The sequence below is a fragment of the Strix aluco genome, chromosome 5 (assembly GCF_031877795.1).
Source record: "Strix aluco isolate bStrAlu1 chromosome 5, bStrAlu1.hap1, whole genome shotgun sequence".
NCBI classification, from domain to species: Eukaryota; Metazoa; Chordata; class Aves; order Strigiformes; family Strigidae; genus Strix; species Strix aluco.
In genome coordinates, this window is record NC_133935.1 from 8506350 (window position 1) to 8523472 (window position 17123).

Consider the following 17123-nt stretch of genomic DNA (forward strand, 5'->3'; position numbering starts at 1 on the left):
AAGCTGGAGGTCAATTCTTTGGTCCCAAAATGAGAAAAAAATCCAGAAGCCAACTAACTTTACCAAAACCCATTAAGGTAAAGGCTATTATAACTGTAAACTGCTCGGGTAATTTAACATTTAATTTAGAGAATACATAAATGGGTGAATGTATTCTAGAGGATGGAATTACTTTGATTAACATTTCCAAACAAGGTGAACCGTTGCACTGTCTGCAACAAAACAGCTTAAGAAAAAGGATGGATTTTTTTTAAATGCTTAATTGAATTGAGCCCTTTATTTATTAAAGGGAAAGTAATACTATTTTACTGTGAAAAATGACTATTTTAAAAGCTGCATATCAAAATCATTCAGATAGAGTACAGATAGTGTTGGGGAATTAAGTCTGAACTAACTCCCTCTGCTTTCTGTTCTAAGCAAAATAGTTTGTTTCCACATTACGACCAGTAAAGAAAAAAACCCAACAACGCAGCCCACCACCAAAAAACCTCTGTTCTCTTGAGTGGGTTTCCATCTGTAATTGACTGGAGTCCCACAAACAATTTGTGTGATGATTCACAAGAAGGAATAGGTTTCAATTCCTTCTCTTTGAGCTATGTTGATTCTGCAGGGAAACAGGAGCAAAACAGTATGTTAGTCACATCATCATAAGACCTGGCCTAGAATTCACAGTGAACACATGACGAGAAATGAGCTACCTTTAATATCTGTTTGGTTTTCATTAAATTACATGTTTTTAAATATGGCTTAGTAGAAACAGTGGCTAAATGAGATCATTACAGGGCTTTATACAACAAAATAATTTAATCTTTTAACTTCATCTTATTTATATAGTATATACTCTTGAATCCTACAGTTGTATCAGAAAACTTTTTTTCTTAAGTATTCATAAAATTATTGCTGCATTGCCTTACAAAGAAAAGTAATTGTAAGTGTATTAAAAAGGATGACCAATATCAGTTATCTTCAGCACTGCCAAACTAAAAAAAAAAAAATAATTAAAAAAAAAAAGTGGAATTGGCCTTCCAAATCCCAAGACTACGCTTATGAAGTTGATGGGTTTTGCCACCTGGTTTCTGAGGCCATAGGACACATTCAGGTCCCGTTTTCAGGTTTTTTTCTCAGCAACTTGAAAGAGTTATGAACTTTTTAAGCTTTGCGTTCTTACCACAAGCTGATATTCTTCTTAATCCGTTTCTTCATTATACTGAAGTTTTAAACAAAGCCAACTGTTTCCTAACTCTACCACACGTAGTTATGTGCACACCAACCAGGCATCTGTGCCACAGTCACCTGCTGGAGACGGGAAGAAGTTTATTTTGCTGATGTAGCTGCATTGCCCGGAGCTGCTTATAATAGGATGTCGTTACGTTTACTAAACTTGCTGGTTTACTACTGCTTTTGTTCAGGGGATGAGGCTCCATCCCTAGCGCAGCTCCCAGTCCTGTATCAGCATTTTCCAGCGCAGCATGCTGGCGTTCCGCTGGGAATGGACCGGAGAAGAGCACCGGTCTGAGGCAGAGGAGAGCCCCCGAGGACACCCTTTTGCTGTGAGGTGAGTAGTTTACTTTCTGGGGTGCTCTCGGGCCAATTAAACTGCTGTAACCACTTCTGCGGGCTCGGGGCTGGTTTGGTTTGCAGGGGCTCGGCTATGCCGGGTGGAAAGCCCAGCCCAGCCCTCCAGGGCTTCGAAGTGGTGTCCGCGGGCCGCGCCTGGCTCGAAGGGGCCCCCAGGGGAGCCCTGGGCGGGGGCTGGGGGTTCCCCGGGAGCGGAGCGACCCCCCCGCGCCCGCCGGGCTCCGGCCCCGGGGAACGCACCGGGCGAGCGGCGGCTCTTCCCGGGCGCTTTCCCCGGCTGAGGCCGGTCCGGCCGCGGGCTCCAACTTCTCCCCCGCTGCTTCCCGGCGGCGGTGCCGTCCCTGCCGCTCCCGCCGCCCATTCCCCCGCTCCCCCCTCCCGGAGTTTCCTTCCTCCGCTCCCTCCCGTGCGGGCGGCCCGGCCCGCCCCCCCGGCCCCCTCTTCCGGCCATTGCCCGCGTTCCCTCCGCCCCGGCCCCGCTCGGGAGCGCCCGGCCCCGCCGGGTTTTGTTCCCAACTCTCGCCTCCCCCCCTCCAGTCCCCTCCCCAGGCCGGTCCCAGCCCCTGCGTGAGCCGGCAGTCCCCTCCCTCGGCCGCGTTCATTTCATACCAACTCTCATTCCTCGCATTCCTCACTTCCTCCTTTCAAACTCCAGGGGAAATAAAAACCCTCCCTTTTCTTCCCAAACTCCTGCCCGGCCGCCGCCCCCCCCCCCCCCCCCTTCCCCTCCCCGCCGTCCTGCCGGCCGCTCCGCGCTCCTCCGGTGAGTGTTCGCTTCGCCCCTCCGCTCCCGCCGGCCCCGCGGCTCCGCTCCGCGCCGCTCCGCGCCTCTCCGCGCCCCGGCAGCAGCGCCCGGCCCGGCCTCGCATTGTTCGCGTCGTCCCCGCCGCTGCGGGACCGGGGGGCAGGGGGAGCCCCGGGGGTAGGGGGAGCCCCGGGGGCAGCAGCGGCTCCCCGGCAACTTTTTTTTTTTTTTTTTTTTTTCTTTCTTTCTTTCTCTCCGCCTCGGCGGTGGCGATGCTGAGCGAGGAGCCGACCCGCCCGCTCCCACCCCTGCGGGCTCGGGGGTGGGGATCGGGCGGGAGCGAGGGGCAGGCGCGCAGCAACAGCCCTCATCTGCTCTTTTGGCAGCGAGTCCTGGAGCAGAAGGAGGATTTGAAGCCGGTCCCCGCTGCCCCCGCGGAACAACCGCCGCGCTCAGGTCAGGACACGCCGTTTCGCGGCCGCTTTCCCGCGGGGTGAAGGAGCGCGGGTGCGCAGGATAGAGCGGGGGAAGGGGGGGTTTGGGGCCGGTCCCGGGAGGCACAAGCGTACAAAGGAAGCGATGGGAACATCCTCAATGGAGGCTCCGGGGGCTGCCCCTGCCGGGACCGCAGGAACTCCGTGGCACCGGCTGAAAACTGCCAGCCGCTTCTCAGGGGACAAAAAAAGGTTTCTGTACCCTTCGTAGAGATGTTTTGGGGGAGGCTGGAGAGGAGAAACGGTACTTTCTGGAATAAATTTTGATGTAAATTATAAAAGATGTTTTGGGGAAAAACAGAACAAAAAAAAAAATCTAAGCAAACCCGTCCGTGAGAAGGCGTGTGGGTTGTTACAGAGCGTTTACCAAAAGATGAGGGAATGCTGAATATCAGCTATTCTGAAGTTAGAATTGAGTTTCGGTGGCCTGCCTCAGGAAAGGATTTAAATTAAAAAAAAAAAACAAAAACAAAAACAACACCCCCAAACACCAAAAACCAAACAAAAAGCTTCCCCAAGGAATCTTTTATCCTGTGTAGATAATTCCGTTTAAACAATTCCTTGCATGGGATGCTAAAGATGGGGCATTTTTGTAGAAGGGAAAGGGGTTTAACTTTACGTGTTTTAAGGACTTCTGTAAAGTACTTTATGGTGAATGGTCGTATATAAGTAAAAAGTAAAAAAAACCCAAACCAACCAACCACAACTAATCTACCAAAGCTTTTTGGTTTGTTTTTGTTTATCCTGAAGTTACACTCATGCGACTTTCTAACGTTAAGAGTTGAGTCCTGTGAATCCTCTACAAATAACACAAAATACTTTTCAAATGCAGGGGGCTGGGTGGGAAGGAAGGAGATTTAGAGTTTGCTGGTTTTTGGTTTGGGGTTTTTTTTTTCCCTTGTTTCTTATTACGAACAGATCGTCTTTCCCTAGACTTGACTGGATTGTCTGTGTGCATAGTGAGTGGAGCAGGCGTTCACCTGTCTGTCCATCTGTCTGCGGAGATGTAAGAGGTTTTATTGTTCTTCTCCTGCAGAAGGAAGTGGGCAGCAGGACAGGGCACAGAGTAACGGGGAGGGGCCAGAGGAACAGAACAAGGGGAAAGCAGACTGGGTGTATAACAACTCCTGTACTAACCCGTGCAGTCAAAGCCTTTTGGTCTTGATAGCTTTTTCTCACGACGGAGAAGAGCCTGGATCGTGCTGTAATGAATACTGAGGGGCTTCTTTACCAGGGCTGGTGGATGCTGAGGGACTCTGTGGCTTTCTCTGGAACTTGGGTTGGCAGTGAAGGGCAGCCAGACGGTGGGTCCAGTCACCTTATGAGGTTTTCCCAAATCCCGATCTGGATGGCTCCCTCAAAGTCAAGCATGCCACAAAGTTTATGGTCTCTAAACTGGACTAGCAACTCATTGTTGATACCCTCTCAGAGGTGATCTTGGGAGCAATTAGTGTGCCTGAGAATGGGTGTTAGGAATTTCTCCACTGTCTTGGTTCCTGCTACATCTTTTGGATTTTTTAAGATTAATTTTACTGATGGCTTTGAAGTATTGCAGGTTATTTACTGTGATAAGTGTTTCAGTGTTAGTGTATTACAGAACACCTGTGGGAAAATGGTATGAAAACAGTACTTTCAAGCTCTGAAGAGAAAAAGCGCTCCATGGCACCAGATCTTGCTTGTGGTTTAAAATAAAATCACAGTTGCTGTTTGTTTTCTTACTCAGGTATTTGTTTCATGGAACTCAAATACAATAAGTAGAGTTTTGAGAAGGTTGCTGAAAAGTACCGTTTCTGATAGATGCTGCTTGCATCTCTGTTTGGAGTGACATTATACTCATTCACAGCTTTCCTTCCTGAGTATTACGTGTCTTTTTCTGATTGTATCTTTCAGCTCTTGGTTCCGTCACAACCTAACTCAAGGGGTGGGTCCACAAAGACTTTAGGCTGGCACTGCTGTAGACAGAACCTGTCCGCACAGCTTCAGAGCGTCCGTTTCCGTACTTGTCACACCTCTTCCCTTTGTCGCTGGCAAGGGTATTGGCACTGCTGTTCACTGACCCAGGGCAGGGGGCTCATCCAGATGAAAAGTAACACTCTCTTTTAGCAAGTTAGTTTTCAGCCACATCTGTTCTCCGGTCCAGTTAATCATGCGGTCACATAAATGCTGGTGTGCCCAGAGAGGGGGTGCAATGACTAGTGGGTGGGCAGTGGGAGAAGAAAAGGGCTATTTTCTTAGCAACACTGCCAACTTTTCCCACCTTAAGAAGTTCCCTGAAGCATGTCTACAGTTGCTCCTGTGATAGTGAAATGATTTTCTGTCTTATCTGGCCACAACTGTATCTTAAGAAAGCAAAAATTCAGCGTTACCTTTTTTAAAAGACCTATTACACTTTCCCTATAGCTCAGATTTGACCTTTGTTAATTTGTGTTTTGTTTTTTTGTTTGTTTGTTGCCCCCCCCCCCCCCCCCCCCCCAATACATGCAATGGATCTTCCAGTAATTTTCCTGGGCAACTTTTCCATCACTCAATGTACTTTAACATCAGAAAAGCTTTCATACTCTACTGCAACAGTTTTTGCTTTGGTGTATATTTCTGTGAAAGGATTGCTTCTTCTCTCTCTGTCTCTCTGCATTTCCACCCTCTAAGTTCTTACAAGCTACTAGTAAGACTGAACTTTTAATATTATACAATGTCTATTATTCTAGGCCTAATGATTGCTTTTTATACTCTTCACTTTCCTCAATTTATCTGTGTTCCTTTTGCAGAATGAGATCTGATATTCCGTGTGTTGCAGGTGATTCATCTCTCTTGCCTGAAGTGATATCTGAGCACAGGCAGACAAAAGTTACACTGGTCATTTTGTAGAAGTATTTGCTTTGCAGACAACTCTCATTTGTTCAGCATTCTCACTCTTGCATGTCTTTAGCTCCTGCTTCTGGCAGAGCTTTTTCCTTGATTTAACTGTTGGTTTTTTTTTTTTTTTTTCATTGCTGTTTCTTTGGTTTCATTACTTTTTCCACATAGTCTTATTTGTCCCCCTTGCTTCTCTTGTTTGTTTTTGAGCGGTCTGAATCCCTTTGAGTTGTTTCTGTCCACTGGTGTTTGTAAACTTCATTCTGCATCATCTGCAAGTTTCATTAACAATGCCTTTATTCAGTCTTAGATCTCTAATTAAGATGTCAAAGAAAACTAGACTGGCAAAGATCCCTGCAGCAACTCAGTAGATGCCCCCTGTACCTCTTGGTTCCATTGGTATATATCATTACACTTAGTTTTGAAACCATTAGTTAATTTTTGTAATAATATGAGCAGTACTCTCCAAAGCCAATTTGAAGTGGTTTTTCCACTGTGATTTCCTTGGAGAGTAGCAAATGGTATTCTAAATCTAAGCCTATTACATCATGTGCTGTATTCTTTTCATTCCCTAACTTCATGGCAATTCTATCCTCCTTTGAAGAGCAATCAAGTTTATTGATGTTTACAGTAGTGTATGCTCCTCTCTCTCTCCCCAACGTCTGCATTATGCCCACCGCCATGCTAAATAAATGCCCAACACATTCCTTCGTAGAGCCTTGTAAAAAGTCAGGAATTTGCGTGTATGGAGCTCATTACAAGATCTGAGACTAAATGATTAGAAAGAGTTCTTTGGGGTTTGGAGGCGGTGTTTTGGGTTCTTGGGGGGTTTTGTTTGTTTTTTTGGGGTGGGTTTTTGTTGTTGTTCCTGCCCCTTGGGTCCTCCTTTTTCTGGAGATGATGCAGTCACTCCTCTTTGTTTTTAACACCATATGAATGAGACGTTTTCCTGCTAGGGAGGGGCAGGTTTTCCAGTTCCCGGTGCCACTGGCTGAGTCACTGGCTGTGTTTTTCTGTTCCGTTGTAAGTTTATAATTACCTTGTTCTTACCTTCCTTAGAATATGATTGCCAAAGGGTAGGTGTTTTACTTTGCTGTACTTCAGAGACGTGAGTGCCAGTGGCTTTCAGAGCCTGGATACAAGCCTTTGAAGCATCTGCTTTGCTATTGCCAAAGAGAAAATAAATTAGCATAGTCCTCAAAGTGCCTCCCTTCAAACAGTATGGTAACCATTAATGACAGATGTCCAGGCAAAGTCTAATCTCTTGTAACCAGGAGCGCTTTAACCGAAGGGGGAAAAGTCAAGAGAGCACCAAGCATGTGTATACTGAAATGGAAAGGGAGGATTTGCTGATGTGTCTTAAGTGCATTTTAGCTGACCATACTTCTCCATAGCAGATCCTTGAAATAAAGCTCACTGATACCAGACTAGCAGGATTTAGAAAGGTTCTCCTGGTTTGAAAATCTTGTCAGCTTAGGGAAAAAAGAGAGACGTGTAAGAGAGAGGTTTGCATAAGAAGATTTTCTCCAAGTACACTCACTGCTCTTTGATTTATCTTTATAAAAATAAATAAATAAAATCCTGTTTATTTTCCTGCTCCCATTTGTTTGTGAAGGATCTACCCAACCAGAAGAAAATAACTGTGCAGGGGAAACAATGTAAATCGCTGTTTCTATCCACCTAGTAAGCTAACTGAAAAACAGAGAAGCAGCATCTTTTTCCACTGTTTTTGATCACAGGTTTTATTTGTAAGTACATGCTTTAAAAACTGATGTTGTTTGAGGTTGGCCATGTCCCTTTAAGAATCTAGTTTTGCTTGGCTAGCTGCCCTTTTTCTCCTGTAGATTAATCCAGCAGAAGGTATATAACCTGTTGACCTTCCTGGCGAGAAGGGTCTGGAAGGGCAAAGAGATAAATCAGAAGGTTAGTGCTTTCCTGTAATATCTGGGGGCAAGTTTAACCTGTGTTTTTCAGGTTTTGGCATTTCTTTTTTCTCTTTTGCTTAAGTGATTCCTGTTTGAGGGTTGGGGTTGTACTTACTGATTCTCATTATTTTCACTTGCTTTCTGTGAAATCCCCGTATGTTCAGCAGTTTGGAAATGACAGTGTTTATGCCACAATTGAGAGGGAAGAGTTCTGATCTCAAAATCACACTAGTCTGAGTTGAGGACAGCTTTACTGTCTCTTGTATCAGAATCCAGCTAAAATGGCTGGCGTCTGTTTGTCTGCTAGGCAATTTCGGACTCTTTTACAGGGAAACAAATCTGGTGGACTTTCCTCAGTGTCAGCCCTCAGGAAGTGATCTTCTTAGCTGTAAGCGGTGAACGTTCACCTGCTGCATGTTCCAGGTGGAGCACGTACTCCAAAACTGAGCTGGAGTGGTTTCTGAGTACTCCAGGAGAGTGCAGCTCGGTGAGTAGCCATGAGTAGGGTTCATTCATATGATGCAGATGTTTCATTGTTGTTCTTTACTCAGGCATTGGTTTATCAAAAGTATCAAACACCTTTAAGCTCCCATCTAACTGCTACTAAAATCAAGACACATGGTTAATTGATTGACTGAATTGAGGTCCCTTTTTATATACCTGTTCTGCCTGTTTGTGGTTTGCTTCCATCTTGAGGCTTTAGTACCGGGCTTAGCCCTGGCCGGACAGGTTGTGCCCGCAACACAGACCACCCCCAAGCACTGCCCATGCGGAAATCTGATTGTGTTCGTGGCTTGTGTGGTCAGTGCTTCTGTCTATTCTGTTTTAAGTCTCTTAGCTCAGGTTCAGCTATTTCTTTTCTTGGAGATTGGCTATAGTTTTGGAGCTAAATGTTTTCATTGATTTGGATGAGATTTGCAAACATCTGTCTCCTGAGTTCATGTGAAATTCTGCCATTAGTGTCATGGGAAGCGAAGTGTGTCAGCGTTGTGAGGGGTTTTGGGACATCGACCCTTGAGTCCTAGACAAGAGGCTGATGTCATGAACAGGAGACAGGATTAGGAAATAAGAATTCTATTTAGATATTGTAAAATGGGCATTATGAGTCTCTTGATTTCATGTTACTTGTCAGGAAAGACTCAAAAGATGCACGATTTCCAGGCAGTGTTAAACATGAGTCCCTCCGAAGTTACACACCTTGCAATTGCAAATCACTTCTGAAGTTCATCTTTTCTTGTCTTGAAATTCTTGTCTGGATTTTGCCCCCAATCTGGTTTGTCATTGGGTGGTTCACTTAAGTCTTTGCTCTATAGTCTTTTCCATAGGTAAAATGGGGGCTTTTGAGTCCGATGGTGAGATTTTCAGGACAACTGACTTTCAGTGGGTTTAGCAGCAAGGTTTTTTTGGGTTGCTATTAAAGGTTCCTTATCCTTTAATAATTAAGTGAATAATACTCTTAGGGAAAATGCTAAGCATGATTAATTTCTGTCTCTAGCTTGGTTTGGTAAGACCCAAGTCATTTTAATCAGTCAATGTCTACGCTCGTCTATACTTGAAGGGACAGTTGTGATTTAAACATGTTAGCTAACACTACTGATGATTCTGCAATAGAAAAGGGACATGATTATTGAACTTCCTCCTGGTTTGGTGCTTTCTAACCAGCTCCATGCTTGTTGGGAGAACGACTCCTGGTGACTGCTGCTGCTAGCGCGAGGGTGGCTAACCGTTTTCACCCTGCCACAACCTTCATCTGCTTGGGAAGCTGTGAAACACATGCCACATGTCTTGGAAAGTCAGGGAGAATGGGAGCTCTGGGAACAGCTCCCGCGTGGGAGATAGCGGTGACTCCCCAGGAATTGCACTGTTCCTTTGAGGGCTGGGGCCAGCCCAGTGTGTGGCTCAATCCCAGGGCAACCTGGCAGTGTCAATCTCTGCTGCCCTCTCTGGCTCATTTTTCTCTGCCAGATGAGATGTTAATCACGCAGTAGTCATTTTGTCAGTCCAAGGCCAGTGGCCCTGCGATGTAGCCTGTACGTGGGAGCTGTGCATGAGTTGCTTGTGGCCCAGGATCGATCCCCAAGTTGGCCACCCCTGGACTAGCAGGAGCAGAACCAGACTTTGGGTATTTATGTTGTTGGGTTGTGCTGGGCTTTTTTCTGCCCTCCTTAGGGCAGTGAGGCTCTCTGTTCTGTTTCCTTTATCACAAATGTAACTGATTGGATGGTGTGCAAGGCCACACACAGCCTTATCTCATCACATCCTGTTTGACTGCATTATCCAGGGCTGTGCTGATAGAAGTTCTCCTCTCTCCTTATTTTGATTTATATCACTCTGCTGGACACTACATCCTCTCTCTGTTTCAGCCAGAGCTCAGCTACTGCAATAATTTAAGAGTGTTGTTTTGCTTTGCTCAGGAAGTCAGGTGCCTTTTGAACAGCAGCTGCTGCAGGCGGTTTCAGTGTAGCAAGCAAACCAAGCTTGATTTTGTGCTAGGCAGTGTGATAAGCATTCAGCTGGAGCCCAAGCTTGTGTTGGATATGATCTAAGGTTAGTAGTGTTTGTCCCTTTGTAAACCAGTCTTAGTGGTGAGACGGGGACAAAAATCTCACGATGCAGCCTGTAGATGTAATGATTTTATTACCTTGCCCGGTACACAGAGGGAAATCTCAGTTCTCCTTTCTTCCTTGCCTGGTGCTGCTGCCTGTTAAGAGCTTTTGCTTCACCTACAGCAAGTAACAGTTACCTTAACTGGTTTTATTCAAAGGATTAGGCAGCATTACTCTGGTGTCCTGGGTGGATAAGGTTGTTCACAGGGAATAGCCAGCATTGCTCAGGGATTGCAGGAGACCCAGGGCAAAAGGTGAGCTTGCAGCCAGGCTCACCACTTGGCTAAATTGTTATGTCGTGCTTGAGTGGAGCCCCCTCAAAAGGCTCAGTGAACTGCAGCCACCCATCTCCACTGTCTCTAGATCTTCAGCTGAAACTCAAGAGTTTCTCTGGCTCAAGGCTGGTTTAGTGCCTGGTGTGCAGCTCCTGAGGAGCCTGAGCAACTGATGGCTGGCTGGTGCTGCAAAAGTGCTGTTACCTTCCTAGATATAGTTCAGTGATAGTTGGTCTTGCTACAGTTGCATCTTTATTTTGCTCTGTAGAGACCCTGTAAACATGTTCATGATTTCTGTCCTCTTGACTGCGAGCTTTAACAGACCTTAGTTATTGTTGAATAGCTGCTTTCCCACCTTTTCCCTTTCCAGTACGTTTTTTTCCTGGAGTCTTTGAGTTGCACCCCCTTGGAGCTACTCATCTACTGATTGCACTCATTCTTCTCTTTCAGAGGAACTGAGCTATTATTGTAGTGTCCTGTAGAATTTCCCAGCCTTCTTCCTCTGGTAAGTTTGAATGCTATCTTCCATCATACCTTGTGCAATAGATTTCATAGTATTCCAAACTGTTGCTTTCCTCAACCCAAATCTCCTTGTATTACTGCATTGTGTAAGCTCATTTGTTAGCGTGTTCTGGATGGAAGTAACTGTCTGGTTGTTGCTATTTCCAGGTTTTCTTATTGTTATAAACTACTCTAAAGTTACAGTTTGAGCAGCAGGACATCTTCTCTTCTGGCCAAACTCATTGTTTTTTGAAATTCTCTGTTTGACTGCTGATGAGATATGAGAATGTTGTGGTTCAGATCCTCTATAGTAGCAGAATTTGGCTCATGTTACCAAGGTAGTGAATACCGGGATTGTTTGCTTTTATTTGCGTTACAATGACATCAAGGAATACCTGTAATGGGAAGCAGTCCCTGCCCCCATAGCTTGCAGTTCCATTAAATGAGACCAAGGATGAAGCAATGTCCTTGGTAAAATGAAGTGACTTGCCAGCTCAGAAGCAGGAGTGGAACTGCACAGTCAGACTCCACATGGCTGTGCTGGCAAGCGCTCCTGCCTGGGAGGGGTGAGTGAATAGGGACATCTCTGGTTAGCGTGTCGTGCTCGATACCGATCCCAGCAGAGAAAGAGGGTGGCCATGGAGTGGGGGGAGTCTTTTGGACAGAGCAGCTCTAAGAAAACTGAACAACTGGAGGCAGCTGGCTGCAATTTTTCAGATCCTCAGGAAAATATGATTTTGTGTTGAGCAGCTGCCACAAACACTTAAGAGGGAGCTGTTACCAACAGTAATGACTGAGGGATTGATATTAGAAAGCAGATGTGTCAGACTACAGAGTCTGTTAAAGATGAGCTCCCTGTCAATGAGACCTTGCTGAAGGGCTCTTGGCAGCTGTCTAGCCCTGCAGGATCTCTGAATCTCAATGAGATACCATGTGTGAAAGGAAAGGGAGTTAGTGTTGAAATTACCAGCATCAGAACAATTAAACCAAAGCTGCTGGAGCTGAAAGATTTTTGTGCTTTCCCCATGGTTTTCCTTTCCTCTGACCCAAAAGCCTGCCTTTGTGAGTGACTCATTAAGAGTTGGGCCATGGCAGAAAGAAGAACGGGGACCAAGAGTGAATAAGAAACAGTATTTGGACAGAGGGAAACAAGAAGGAAGTAGAGAGACTGTGGTGAGGAGGTGGAGGTGCTGTGAGGGGCTTGTGACTTTGATCCTGGGAGAGAATCCCTGACTGGACTCGACAAAGAAAGGTAGTTAATCATCTCTCTCAGTAAAATAAGAGTGAGATCACAATAAGAACAACTGTAAGGTACAATACCAGAAATATGAGGGCCAAGAAGCGAAGCGTAAGTTCAAACTGGGAAGAATCTGAAGTGAACAAACACTAATCTGGGACCTCTGGCAAAACTTCCTGTTATGAGAATGGGACAACATCCTCTGACTTCTCTGATCCTAAGAACTGTGCCTGGTGAGGAGATTCAGATAGGGAGGGAATTGTCTGAGCATGCCTGGGAACTGGGATGTCTGTTTAGTGATTTCAGAATCAAATTCCCTTGACATCAGAAGAAAGCTCTGTGTTTACAAGCTCTTCCACAGGCAGGAGTTGTAAATTATTTTTTTCTACTTTTTTTTAAAGTACTAGAGTATTTACTGACATTAGAGCACTCAGTAATACAGATCAGCATTAAAATTACCAAGCTGTATGTGAATAGTTACTGTTGATTGAATGGGAAAACAGAAGCAAACTGAAAGCTAGGTGCTAATGGAAACATCTGTATTTTGTTAAAGTAGTTACTAATGAATATTTATTCAAACCTTTCGTATAAATAACAAATTCAACATTAGTATGTTTCTGAAAAATGCTCTGGTTTTGACCAAATTGCTTTTTCGGTGGGAAGTGATTCCACTGACAGTTTTTCAACTTGCTATACTACTAAAGCCATTTACCATAGAGTTTAGCCCATAGCTTCTCTACAGTTTGCTTTGTTGAGTTTAATAAATGGCCACTTTGGCCACCAGTGAGTTCAGAGTTCAGATCAACAGTGCAGGAAACAGAAGGCCTGAACTGTTCAGCCAAAAAAAGAGACCCACAGACCAGATAGCACCTGACCAGAACTCCCTGTATTACTGTGTACTGCCTCTGAGCACAGAGTATCGCCTGGGATTACACGTGGAGCTTACTATTTAAGCAGCATTATTTAAGAAAACTTTGCAGGCCCTTTAAGCCCTGGGCATCTTACTGAACTGGAGACATAGAGTTATAAGGATTTGCATGGTCTTTACAGTCTATGGAATTTCTTCGGAATTTGTGTTAATGTCTGGGTGATTACTGAGCTTTCAGCTGGAGATGGCCAAACACCCTTGATTTTATAGTCTGTACAATTCCACTCTTCTCATCATTCACCAGGAATAGCTTTAGTGCCAAGAAGAGAAAGCAGAATCGGGCCCCAAGGTGTAGAAACGTTGGGATTGGCCATGATAGCACATTTCAGTGCCTGCTGACTTAGCTGTAGCTTGGGATAGGACTAACATTGCTGGTCAAGGCACAAAAAGTAAGGAGCATTAAAAAAAAAAAAAAGTGTATAGTCATTTCAATATTTATATAATTTCTTCTCTCATTGCTCTTATGTGCCACATCTCCCTTGATTTATACCAGTAAGGCTCACATATTCTGTCTCTTGCTTTGTGGACTTCCCTGAATATACAAGTGACATCTGCTCAAACTGGCGCAACTTTTCCTTCGTGTTTGGAGTAGAAAGCCTTGGGAGTTGACATTGAACTGAATACAGCGTGTTTGCTCCTCCACTTCTTCTGGAGCTTGCACCAAAAAGAACCCAGAGTTTCCTTTGCAAAGGTGCTTGGTGCAGATGTGAAGCCTTATAAAACGTGAAATGATCAGGCAACAATTCCTAGGGTTTGTATGCAGGGGTGGGGGGAAGTTATGCTTCAGATATATTTGTTTAGTTTCCAGCATGTATGTGCCATGCTGAAATCATCTGCGAGGTAGTCATCTGTGTCTGCATGGACATTAAGGAGATGAAAATAACTGGATTCAAAGTAGGTGCTTTTTATGGTTATGGTGGCTGTACATTCCCTAGGAGATGACTTTGCCTGTATGCAGGGCTAGGGGATTTGTCTTGATAGCAGAGGTTGTAGCTTCCAGTGGTTCTGGGAGTCATACCACTGAGCAGTTGGGGTATGTTCTCATTTGGTGTGGAGCTTGCTGGCTGTTACGAGACTTGAAGCTCCAAATGAGGGGGGATGAGCCTCTTTAACCAAGTAATAAGTGATAGGACAAGAGGTAATGGCCTCAAGTTGCACCAGGGAAGGTTTAGACTGGATATTAGGAAGCATTTCTTTACAGAACGGGTTGTTAGGCGTTGGAATGGGCTGCCCAGGGAGGTGGTGGAGTCCCCATCCCTGGAGGTGTTCAAGAGTCGGGTTGACATGGAGCTTAGGGGTATGGTGTAGTTGGGATCTGTCAGTGCTAGGTTAACAGTTGGACTGAATGATCTTCAAGGTCCTTTCCAACCTAGATGATTCTGTGAATTCTGTGAAATGCAGGTGGTACTGTGAATACCCTTGCTGTTACACCTTGGGCTTCTTTCTGAACCCCTCCATTTCCTAGTCTGTCAGCCTAAGTTAAAACTAGTCTGTGCCTTGTGTCTGTGGAGATTTTAATGTGTGTTAAATACAGAAGGTCTTGACAGCCTCCAGGGACTAGGGATTCTTGGGGAAATATCAAAAGAAGAACAGCTGGAACAGAAAGCTTCTGTTTCTCTGTCAGAGTCCCCCTGTGGAAAGCTTACTCCTCTATGCCGATTCCCCAGCAGAACAACCTCTTGAATACCCGTGTAATTTTTTTATTGAGCATCTGCCAGTGAAAGGGGATGTATTGGTGATAGACGCTTGGTGAGGGAAGCAACTGTTACTGTTCATTTCAGGGTCTCTTAAAGTCACATTGCCTGCTTTGGTGCCATTCACAGCACACTTGGGATGTCTGTCCCAGTGGTAAAGGCCCCATATGAGATCCTCTTTCTGCCCTCTTCACCTCTCATTTTATTCTTTCTTCCCATGTTCATTAGAGCTCTGAAAATGTGTATCATGGGTCAAGAGGGTTGAAATAATCTAATGTAGAGGCTGAAATGGATGGATGGGCAGTGGTAGGCCATTCCAGTGGCTCATGTGTTCCAGATATTCTCATGGGAAATACGTTGTATAGGGTTTTCTAAATGTCTATGTAAACCACTTGTTAAAATGCTGCACTGTAGCGTAAGAAGTATACTATGTCTAGAAATATTCAAATGCTCAGTATTATCTTACTTGTTTCCTGAGCTTTTGGTGGGTTATAGAGATGTAAAATAGGTATCTGCTGCTGTCTAAAGTTACTAAGGAGCAGCGAAACCTTCTGAGAGCCAGTGATGACAAGTCTTTTTACCACTTCAGCTTTTGAAATGATAAAGTTTTTAAGAATTTCAGCTCTTATTAAAAAGAATAAATCTAGTCATCGTGGTCTTGGAGCAGATTTTGTAAACATGAAATCCAAAGAGGTAAGAAAACAAAGAGAGACTTAAAAAGCAATGTATGATGTAATGCTTTTTTAAGTTGATGTCAGAAAAGTTTCTGTGGCCATGAGCCCTGAATTTTTGAACTCCTGAAGTTGAATGAATGGACCTGCTTTTCCTATTTACCAACTAGGGCATGGCATAAATGCACAAATTTTGTTCTAGCTAGTTTTTGGCATATACCAGGCCCAAATTTCTCCTCTGTCCTCGATCACATTATCACTGTAATAGTTCTGAGTTAGTCTGACTTGGCATGTCAGAGCTCTCTCCTTACTCTCTTGTTCAGTATAGGTTTGATGATTCTGTTGCTCTTGCAAAAAAAAAAAAAAAAGCCTTATTCTGATTTCTTGATACCTAGCTCAATGTGGTTATACGCCAGGGAAGTTTTGAACTCTCATTTAACTGGATTCTCAACTGGTGGCTTGTGAATATTACTTGTAGCTCAAAAAGGTAAACAAACAGCTTTGGGGTTAAGGCAGGGGAATGATCTGTGTCTTTAGAAGGCATTTATCTTCTGTGAGGTTGACTGGAAGTGTCTGCATGGTCTGAAGCTGCTTTCTGAACGTGTCTTTTAGCAGCTCCACTCAATGACTTCAGCCTTTACTGCAGGTGTTTATAAGCAGACTATAACTGTAGTTTTCAAGAACTAACAGCTGCCTGCTTAGGTTTGAAGAGAAAACAGTTTCTGCTCCTGCCCAGTGGCAAATATAATAGCCTAGCTGGTAAAGGATGAGGAGGCAGAGAGGCACAGAGAACTGAAGGAATTTGCCCAAGGTCATTCTGAAGATAAGCAGTAGAAACAATCTAAGCGCCTAGGATTCTTGACCTGCAACCTCGTGCCTTTTTCCTTTCGGTCATGGTGCCTTCTGCTTCTGCCAGGATAGAGTGCTGAGATTTGGGAGACATTGCATTAAACTGTCTGGCTCCAGGAACTGCTTTTTAGAACTGCAGCTGATCCTCGAGAAGAAGAAATGTCAGTGTTAAAAATGACACCGACTACTAACTCTGATCCAGTGAAACAGTATCTAAGAAAATTTCAACCCCAGTGCTCGGTGATGACTAGATAATTCATCACTGCTTTATTTTGTATAGTCTTTCACACGGACTGAATCTCTGTATGCGTGCTTCAGAAAGTTAAATAACAGTTACACAGATAATGACAGCAGAGGGAGAAAGAAATTAGGAGACAAAGACAGAGGCAAGAAGATATAGGTCTGAGGAGAATTTGGAAGTGATAGAGAGCTAATGAGCCAAAGAGCTATGGGAGCAGGCTGTTTTATCAGGAGGATTTTTAGAAAAGGTTTTAATCTCAACATAAATAGAAATCAAGCACATGGTTGAGTTACCATTTAAGGTAAACTTGAAGTAAAAACCCTCCTCGCTGAGGTTTTTCAACTTTTTTTTTCTTCCTGTAGTATCTCCTCATTTTCCTAGAGAGGAGGATTTCTAACTGACAGATGGGATGTGTTTGTCATCACAGGTTCTGAGTCTGCTTCTCCGTGTGGCACCTTGGAGTTTCTAGCTGGCACCATTACCTCCAACGAGTGGAGTTCTCCCACCTCCCCTGAGGGGAGCAACG

General features: G+C 44.6%; 1 long non-coding RNA gene across 1 annotated transcript; it reads left to right on the top strand.

Annotated features, from left to right (window-relative positions):
• Window positions 1-2200: 2200 nt before the first annotated feature.
• LOC141923996 (uncharacterized) lies at window positions 2201-17114 on the top strand. The gene is made up of 4 exons (XR_012623444.1): window positions 2201-2341; window positions 2710-2779; window positions 10927-10981; window positions 17025-17114. It is a non-coding gene; the product is annotated as an uncharacterized LOC141923996 (long non-coding RNA).
• The last annotated feature ends 9 nt before the right edge of the window (window positions 17115-17123 follow it).